Source organism: Zingiber officinale, chromosome 9A (genome assembly GCF_018446385.1).
Source record: "Zingiber officinale cultivar Zhangliang chromosome 9A, Zo_v1.1, whole genome shotgun sequence".
Lineage (NCBI taxonomy): Eukaryota > Viridiplantae > Streptophyta > Magnoliopsida > Zingiberales > Zingiberaceae > Zingiber > Zingiber officinale.
In genome coordinates, this window is record NC_056002.1 from 111,270,395 (window position 1) to 111,276,872 (window position 6,478).

Genomic DNA, 6,478 nt, shown 5'->3' on the forward strand with positions numbered 1-6,478 from the left:
AAAAAAAAAGGTTTTTCGAAAAGTTTTGTTTACGAATCTTTGCACGAGATCCATGGCTTTGGGTGACTCGGGGTTTCCGCGACGCGAAAAAGCGGTTTTCGCGGCCCGACGAACCCAACAAAACCAAACACTGAAATAGGCATCATAAAGCCGCTCTGATACCAAAAATTGGTATCAGATTAACTCGAAAATAATCATAAATCGAAACAAGATCGAAACTTGGCTCTGATACCATAAAATTGGTATCAGATTAATTCAAAGATCATAAATCGGAAACCCGCTCTGATACCATAAAATTGGTATCAGATTAATTCAAAAATCCAAAATACGAAAAACAAACAGACATCGTAAACCTTGCTCTGATACCATAAAATTGTCACGCCCCAGAGGAGTCCTTGTCCGAAGAAATTTCGGCAGCATCTCCCCTGTATGGGTGACAATCTGAAACATATCTACATACAAAATATACATCAGCCACATACGGCTGGAATATATACACAACCACGCAGTTTATATCATCAACCCACTCGGCCGGAATAAAATAAACACAACCAGGTAGTTTAATAAGCCTACACGGCTGAAAGTACACACACAACGACGTAAACACAACGGAAAACACAAAATAATACATTCACTAACAAAAATACCTACAACCACCAAACTAAACTCCAAACACAACCACAAGATCACGAAAAGCAAAACACCACGATTCAACTCCAAACACCGATCAATTCATACAATACTAAAAATCGTTGTATGCTAAAAATACAAGTAAAGCAAAAATAAAATCGATAAAACGGAGGACCCAGGACTGGCAGTCGACATCTCTCCAAGCGTCCATGAGTCATCTACCTGCTACCTGGCGAAAGAAAACCAGTTTGGGGGTGGTGAGTATTGGAACTCAGCGGGTAAGGGAAAAGATAGTGCATGAACATAACATATAAATAGAGAATAAGCCAACAGTATACAGTCTCATAAAGGGAATAGCAGATACTACAATAGAACCAAAATAAATGCTCATATCTGAAACCATATCCTAGGCTAGGTATAGTAGGTCAGAACTGGTACTAATATGCTACAGTACTGCTCATAACTATAGAAATAATAAGCAAGGTATATACAAATTTCCAATGACTAAACATCTACAATGAGAATACATCTCAACATAAGTAGACATATCAGCATATGTGAGCAACAGCAGAAAGTAAGCAATAACAGCATATATAGATAGCAGCAGCCAAAGCAAATATAATAATAACAGCGTATGCACGGATGGTCACTCCCGCCCCCCTCTCTGCACCATGACCCCTGTATGGTCAAGAGGTCGGGTCAGTGACAGATTGTACACCACTCCAGCTACCACTCACACGAGTGGCCGAGGGGACAGTTGCATAGTAGCTAACTAGCTACATCTGTGACGGGGTCCCTGCTGCTCGTACTCCAGTTACCACTACCCATAAGTGGTCGAGTGCGACACGACAGGACAAGTGGCATCAACTCCAGCTACCACTCTCTCGAGTGGCCGAGGATGCGGCCCTGGTCAACGATTCTCTCGACCGCAAGGGAGAATTGGTCGTTGACATGCATGTCATGACATGATGCGCCAAATGCAACAATCATCACACAAATATAAAAAAAAATTAGGTATACTACATGAAGGCAGCATGCTCAATTTAGTATATAATAAACAACAGTCAAAGCATACAAACATGACATCTAATATCTGCTATGGATTATGGACAACAACAAGAGACTGTATAGATATGAAAACGAATATTTTAAAGATCACGTGGAAGTATCAAGTGCAGGAAAAATAAGAGTGGAGTCAAGGTAACAATCCTTATCCAAAAATAGCTCATGCACTAAGTTCAAAGAACTAAAGAGACAAAGTAAGAAGTATCCGCCTTTATACGTAGGTCGTGCATCCAACATTTTCCACCCGTTAAGTGCCTCGTTGTAAATCAAAGCCCTGTAACAACATATATAATTAAGTTATTCCCCATGTATCCAAAATAAACTTGCACTCCTATTTAGGACTCAAATTCGGTTATTAATTCAGTTAACTATAAGTCTCGGAGCTAACCTATCCCTAGATTAAACCCAACATTTTATCTTAATCATTTCAAACAACCACCTGGAATAATTATCCCTAACCATATCAGCAACAATTCGGTTCTAGGCTACAACCCAGTACACAAGAAACAATCTAGCAAAGGAAACACCAACATCAAGGCCAGGACATGTACACTGTTGGAGTGTATACTAAAAGCCTAGCTTTAGTATAAATATTTATAAGAATCACATTGGTTAAGTGTCTACATTTATATATACCAAATGTAGATGTTCAATTAATTTATATTGTAGATAATATAGTGTGTGGTGTCACACACAGAAGATTGTGTTATCGGCTCTTTATAAATTATAAACAGTAGCTCACGACTAAGATGAAAAGGAACAAACCATTGAAATAGTCGTAGTGTAATTAGACATTAGTTTATCTTGACTAATAAATTACACTAGTACACTTTAAGTGTATTGAGCAAGACCATTTAAGGTAAGTTCTTTTTATACTGATTTAATAAAAGAACTAGACCTTAGTTATTATGGAAGTGTGTGCTCTTAATCCTAATATAATAACAAGCACATATATTTAATATTTATTTCTTTGACTTATCAAAGGGTGAGATTTAGTTCGATAAATCAAAATGCCCGATAAGTTGGGAAATGATGTTACTTATAGTGTGACTTGTTGATTATAGAAGGAAACTGTGTCCTAGTAATCTAGATTGATAATGTCCCCAAAAGGAGCTCATAAAGATTGTCATGTTAAACCCTGCAGGTGGACTTAGTCCGACATGATGATAAGGTTGAATAGTACTACTCTTGGACTAAGATATTAATTAAATGAGTTGTCAGTAACTCACTTAATTAGTGAACATTCGACATCTTAAACACAGGGAGACTAACACACTCATAATAAGAAGGAGCTCAAAAATATAATTTGGGATTGATGCGGTAGTTCAATAATAATTCTTTAGTAGTATGAATTATTATTGATGAATTTAAGTTGTGTGTTCGGGGCAAACACGGGAAGCTTAATTTCATCAGGAGACCAAAACCAATTCCTCCTTTCGGTCCCTATCGTAGCCTCTTGTATATAGAGATTTATACCCACCACATACCCACCTTCTTACCCATCCTAATGGGGTCGGCCAAGCTAGCTTGGAACCCAAGCTAGGGCCGACCAAGACCAAGTGGATGAGCCAAGTTGGTGGCCTGCCAAAGCTTGGGTCCCAAGCTTAGGTGGTCAGCCACTAGAAAATTAAAAAGAATTTTTATTAAAAATTATTTCTTATGTGGATATCATGGTTTTAAAAAAGAGTTTAAAATTTAAATCTTTCCTTTTATAGCTTTCTACAAAAGATTAAGAAAAGATTTGAAATATTTCCTTATTTGTAGATTGAAAGGAGATTTTAATTTTGAGAAAACTTTCCTTTTTTAACCATGTTCATGATTTAAAAGAAAGTTTAAAAATTAAATATTCTCTTTTATTATTTTCTATTGATATCTTTCCTTATTTGTAAATTGAAAAGATATTTTAATTTTTAGAGATAACTTTTCTTTTTGAAAATTATCCACATGTTTAAAAGAAAGATTTTAATTTATAAAATTTCCTTTTTACTAACCAATCATGAAGGGATTAAAATTATTGAATTTTTTTATAAATTTATGGAAACAAATTAGGAATTAAAACTTCCCTTATTTTGGGGAGAAAGTGGCCGACCAAGAAAATTGGAAAAAGAAAATTGATTTTTTATTAATTAATTTTTTCTTTTTCATGGCAAAAGAATTAAGGAAGTTTTTATTAAAATTTCCTTATTTGCCAAGACCAAGGATTATAAAAGAGGGCGTAGAGGTGCCTTAATGGCTAACGACTCTATTCTTTTCTTCCTCTCTTTTCCTCCTTGGTGTGGCCGGCCCTAGGGTCTCCTCTTCTCCTTCTTTTCTCTTCCTCCTTTGTGGTCGGCGACATCAACTTAAGGGAAGTCCATGGAGGCCGATTCTAGCTAGGAGAAGAAGGAGAGAAAGAAGGCTTCGTTTTTAGCATCCCTTGGAGCTTGGTGGTGATGGCCGGACCTTTACTTCTCATAGAGAATTAATGGTGGCCGAATCTAGCTTGGAGAAGAAGGAGCTTGGTGGTTCTCGTCTCGGAAGATCGTTGCCCACACAACGTCCGAGATAAGAAGAGGAATACGGTAGAAGATCAAGAGGTCATTAAAGTTTACAAAGCAAGGTATAATTAGTAATTAATTTCCGCATCATACTAGTTGTATTTCTTTTGTATGAATTCCGAACACAAGAGACATTAGATTCTAGATTTTCGGATTTGTTTCGAAGATGTGTTTTTTTTTTTGTTTTGTTTTTCAAATTTGTGATTCGATTGTTCTTTTTGGTTAACCTAAAGTTATTTAAGGAAATTAAATATTAGCTTTCCTTAAAAGACTTTGTCTAGGCGGTGGTGGTTGTTCCCATATCCAAGAAGGCCATGTGCCTCGCCATGCAGTCCTAGAAGCTAATTTTGGAAATTAATATTTAATGAAATTAATAATATAGGTGGATTTGAATCAATAGTGTTAAGTTCCGCTTACGATTCAAATATATACCATTAAGAACAGATAAGTTAAATTTGGAATCAACGATGTTAAGTTCTGTCTGCAATTCCTAATTTAACTTCTAAAGAACACAATAGGTTATTTAAGGAAAGGTTCGACACTTGTACAAAAATTTTTGTATAGTGGAACTAGTACGTTTTCCTAGGACTAACCAACATACACCACAACCCACAACTAACTACATAAAACAGAATTCATCATAAAAATAGAAAACCAACCTGGAAAATCTTCTCCGAATTCGTCCCAAACTATAGCCATCACCAAACAAGACCATGAAACCAAACTAGAGAATCACCACTGAACCTACCCTAATCCAATTTTGTCATCTACACGAACTAATCAAAATAGGGTAGAAACTTTAATCATCAAGAAGAATCCAGGTAACCCAAATTCAATCATCAATTCCCAAATCCGTTGTAGAAACTTTAGAGGAGACATAGGGTAGAGCAAGGGAAAACACAGAAATTTCGATTCACAACTCATTCAACCAGAAAACCAATCATATTCGACAATCACCATAAATCTAAGCATCTACCCCTTACTTCATGGAGTTTATACCAATACAAGATGTACCTGTTGGCCAGCTCTCGTCGTGGCCGGAGGTGGTAGTGGATCGGGCGGCCGGCGCTAGGGCAGAGAGGGATGGAGCAGCATCAAGACTGAGGGGAAACCGGCGGCTCACCGTAGTGACGTCAAGGGTGACGGCTGTAAGGCATCGGCCCTGCTTCGTGCGGCGGCTCTGCGGCTTCAATGCTTGGGCACAAGGACGACGACCTATGGTGCCTATGTTAGGAGGAGAGCCGGCGGTGTGGCTCGAGGGAGAAGAGGAGAGTCGGCGGCTGATGGGGTGCGCGCGCTCGAGGAAGAGAGGGAAGAAGGAGATCGGCGGGTCGGTGTCGAGAGCAAGAGAGGAAGGTAGGGGAAGAAGGTGAGTTCGGCGCCGTGAGGGGAGGAGATGAATTCGGCGTGATTGGGGCAGAGAGGAGCGGAGGGTTAGGTTAGATTTTTATAACCGAAACTTAGCTTTAAGAAAAATTAAGACCTAAGTTTATTTCTCAATCAACTCCCATATTTGGGTATTCCAAATAGACCTTTTACAAAGCCTATAATTTTATCCCCTCAAAATACGTCATACAAGTTTCAAAAAATCCTCGAAAATTTTTTAAAAATTCCAAAAAATCCCAATAAGATTATTTGTCAAATAACCCTATTTTTAATTATTATTTTATTGCCGTATTTTATAGTTTTTGATAAAACTGTAAGTATTACGTTATATATATATAAATACATTAGGCGTTGGATATATATTAATTACTAATATCATTTATGTGTAGGGGAGGAGTGAATTGCTTGAAACAAAAAAATACCCTCCTCGTTCTTTTAACTCTTAAGGTGCAACAATAATAAATAAAAATAAAAGAAGAGAATCAGATATTGACTTGGTTACAACCTAGGTGATTGTTAATCCAAGGCGGTTGAAAAGCTCAGTCAGAATCTCCTTCTCTGAAGGCAGAGAAGCCTTTTACACAATAAAAGCTTAAGTAGTTGCTAGGAAGTTAGTACAAGAGTTGATTATTAATTTCCTAGATCCAGGGCCCTTTTAATAGGGCCTGGAAACTCTATCTTCGGCTTGAGGGTGCCTCTAGCGTGGCATTTGGATAAAGTTTTATCCAAATATGAAACAATCACTTTGACTGGGGTGAGGGTGCCCTCAATGCTGCAGCATATAAATAGCTCCAGCTTCTTTTCACTTCTTTTCTTCTTCCGAAGCTCCGATCACTTGGGTGATTGTGGCCAACCGAAAT

At 37.7% G+C, this 6,478-nt stretch overlaps 1 long non-coding RNA gene across 1 annotated transcript; it reads right to left on the bottom strand.

Moving 5' to 3' along the window:
- Nucleotides 1–534: 534 nt before the first annotated feature.
- Nucleotides 535–5,633, bottom strand: LOC122019687. The gene is made up of 2 exons (XR_006121990.1): nucleotides 5,247–5,633; nucleotides 535–859 (listed from the first exon to the last, which is right to left on the bottom strand). It is a non-coding gene; the product is annotated as an uncharacterized LOC122019687 (long non-coding RNA).
- Between the last annotated feature and the right edge of the window lie 845 nt (nucleotides 5,634–6,478).